Source organism: Myotis davidii, unplaced genomic scaffold (assembly GCF_000327345.1).
Source record: "Myotis davidii unplaced genomic scaffold, ASM32734v1 scaffold1915, whole genome shotgun sequence".
Classification (NCBI taxonomy): domain Eukaryota; kingdom Metazoa; phylum Chordata; class Mammalia; order Chiroptera; family Vespertilionidae; genus Myotis; species Myotis davidii.
Window position 1 is genome coordinate 711,125 of NW_006286237.1, and position 3,598 is coordinate 714,722.

Sequence of the window (3,598 nt, forward strand, 5' to 3'; positions counted from 1 at the left end):
GGAGATGCGGGGAAATTCCAAACTGGAAAATCCCCGCGTGGAATTGTACTGGGGTCCCACCTGGGAGCAGGGGAAGGCGGCAGGTGAAGCCAGGGGGGCGGGCTGGTGCCTGACCTCTGGGGCAGCCCGGCTGAGTTTCAAGGTCCCTGTTCCAACCCCTGGAGTCTCTACAGCTGACACCTATCTCCAAGCCAGGCCCCAGCAACCCCCCACCCGGGGCGGTCAGTCCTCAAGCTGCCCCCCGCCCCCCACCCCGGTCCATGGGGAGCTCACAGTTTTCTCTGTATCATCCCTGCACTTGCAGGACCGGCTAGGAGGTGTTGACATGAAATACAAAATAGAGCCCAGCTGGTGTAGCTCAGTGGTTGAGCGTCGACCTATGAACCAGGAGGTCACGGTTCGATTCCCGGTCAGGGCACACTGACCCGGGTTGGGGGGGCCTCGATCCCCAGTGTGGGGCGTGCAGGAGGCAGCCGATCAATGATTCTCTCTCCCTCATTAATGTTTCTCTCTCCTTCTCCCTTCCTTTCTCTGAAATCAATAAAAACACATTTGAAAAAACAAAACAGAGACCAGACTTGAGAATTCCCTGAGCCCCTGAACCGACAGACAAAACCACGTGAGCCACAAAAGCAAAACTAACTCGGCTTTTTTCATGAACAAAAGCAACACTTGGGCTACTTCCTGACAATGAGGGGTCGCGGGAGCCCGCCGCCTGCGTGGAAATCGGAACCATTGTGGGGTCGGCGGCTCCACCTGGGAGGCAGGTGGCCGTGAAGCGTCGGCCCGTCTGCGAGCCGTTCTACAGGCACGGGACACGCGGCTGCATCCCGCCGATGGGCGTGTGGTCTTCATTTTGCTGTTTCTGGATTTTTTCACGGGGGCGAGACGGAGGGGCGGGTTTCCCCGGGGCTGGGTCCAGGTGCCATGGGCCTCAGGGAGCTAAGTCTGGACCCAGATGGGGAATAGCCCCACCGTGGCCTCCTGACGGGAGGATGGGGGTGACCAATGAGACGGAGCCCAGCTTCGCCCTCTGAGGCTCATTAGAGAAAAAGGTGAATGTCGAAAGCATCACACGGCAGGGAGCTCATTAGGCCCACGGAGCTGGTGAGGGATGCGGGCATTGATGGGGAGGGGGGCCGGGGCCCCAAATTCCGGCTCACCGCCCCCCAGAGGCAGGAACAGCTACCCTGGAGGTGCTCGCTGGGTCCGCCTCCCGTGGAAGGAAGGAGGGACGCTTGGCCCTCACTGCCCTCACCTGGGCGAGCAAGTGCCACACCTGTTCCATCCGGGACAAGACCGAGGCCCCAGGAGAGTGCCCACAGGCATTCCCGCCAGGTCACCAGGGAGGAGATGAGACAGGGCGGCCCGGCAGGAGGAGCCAGAGCCCACCTGTCCCATAGTGTCCCTGGGCCTGGCTGTCCTCACAGCCCCTCGCCCACCTTTCTCATCAGACAGGAGTGCAGTCTTTGGGGCGAGACAGCCTTTGCTGAAAACCTCCCCCTGCTACGGGCCAGCTGTGTGACCTTGGGGAGGTCCCCCCTCCCCGTCCTGGCCTTGTTTCCAGGTCCACAACATAGAGGCACTGCTGGTCCCCACCCCGCGGGGCCCACTGCTCCGTCCTGCCCTCCGAGTGAGGAGAAGCTGTGGGCTTTGGGCCTCCTCCCCCAGCCCTCCCCAAGCTCAGGACGGGGGACCAGGGAGCAGGATGCAGAGGAGAGAAAAGGAAAGAGAACGAAGCCGAGGCAGGAAGACAATCGCCCGCAGCCGGTCCTGACCTGCCAAGGACTTTTCCACATCTTCCCTGGGCCCCCCGCCATGAGGAAGCCGCTGCCCTCCCTTGAGGCCCCAGCCCTCCCTTGAGGCCCCAGGCGGCTGCACAAAGACCCCACAGGCTGGGACCAGCAGCTCAAACAATGAGGGGCGGGGCTGGGGCGGGTGAGAGGCCACGGGCTGGACACAGAGGGTCACTGAGTGCAGCCAATCCAAAGGCTCCTTTAAAAGTCGGGGTGGGGGTGCACTGGTCCGCGCTGCGGCCAGCCCTCAAGTCCGACTACTTCCTGTCCTTCCCTCAGGGCAGATAACCGCCCACCTTACCCTAACCACAGGGAGGGGGAGGCGGACAGACTGCAGCAAAGTGGAGCAGTTTCCTTTCCACGGAATTACTGCTCAGAATGAGGGAGACAGAGAGAGACAGACAGAGAGACAGAAAGAGAGACAAAGACAGAGAGAGACAGAGGGCTGTCCCCACTCTGCAGGGAAGCTTCCTAAACCCCACGACCACCCTGCCAGTTGGCAAACCTCCCCCTGCGCCCCGGCCATGTCCGCTGCCAGCAGAGAGGTGCCCACTGCCTGGTGCCAGCCCTTCCTGTCATTGTCACCACGGCTGCCGCCCTGAGGATGCAGAGGGCTCAGCGGCCCACTGAGCATCGTCTACAGAAACCCTCACACCCCCTGCGGCGATCACTGCGTCCTGACAACTCACTGAGGCTCCAAAAACTGCCAAGGCACTTGCTCAAGGTCACATGGCGAATCCCCGCAGAGGCAGGGTCTGAGGCTCACGCCAGGGTGGACACGGCTGGGCACGGCCCATTCACACAGACACTATGCCTCGCGCCGTCTGGCTCCCGGGACAGAAGTGGGGGTTTCCTGGAGACCCCCCACCCCTCTGCCCAGCCGCAGCCCCGGCCCAGCTCCCTTCCTGCTGCTCCGACCCCAGCCCAGAACCTCAGCCACCGAGCAGCTGGCGGGAAGGACCCTGGAGGTTATGAGTTTGACCCTCGGCGTCCAGCGAGGAGAGGAACACGGGGCTTGCTCAAGGGCACACAAGGGCACACAGATGGGAGGCAGAGCCTAGAATCCCACCCATAACTCCCACCTTAATCCAGGGCTCTTCCCACGACACCCTGAGGCCCAGTGAGACGCGCCTTCACCCCGGGAGGAGGGTCAGACCTTCCTGGGGGAGGCTGGGAGGTCGCCCAATGGCTGTTGTGGTGCAGGCCGTTCCAACAGTCCCTCCAGATCGCCCCTGTCTGAGGTGGGCAGCCCTGCCCAGAGCCAGGGGCCAGGCTCATGACCTTGGGAGGTCCTTGACAGCCCCTTAACCCAGGAAAGCTCTCCCCAGGGAGGGGTGCCCCTGGGTAGGAGAGAGGGTGCTCTCTGCAGAGGATGGTGACTGAGGGGCTCACAGCCCTGCCACCTTTAGGAGGAAGGGGAGCTACAGTGCCCCCAAGGCCGGGCCACAGAAGGATGCTGCAAACGAGGCCGGCTGGAAGGTGCAGGGAGTGGCTGCGGGACAGCAGGTGCGGGGCTGGGAGCGGTTTCAGGCACCGACGTCCCAAACGCCCATTTTCCAGACCGAGATACTGAGGCCCGGGGGTGAGTGTCTGTCCAAGGCCACAGGCCGGTGGGAGTGGAAGCTCCCAGCTCCCCCTGGAGCGCGGGGTGCACAGCCCCTGGAGGCCCAGGGCTGGTTCCCCGCGACCCGGTCCCCATCAGCCCGACTCTGCCTCCCCAGGCGCCTCCACCACGCAGGTTCAGAGTGGTGCGCGGCCACCCCAAGGTCACACCGCACACCGAGTGGAGCATGCGCTCCGAC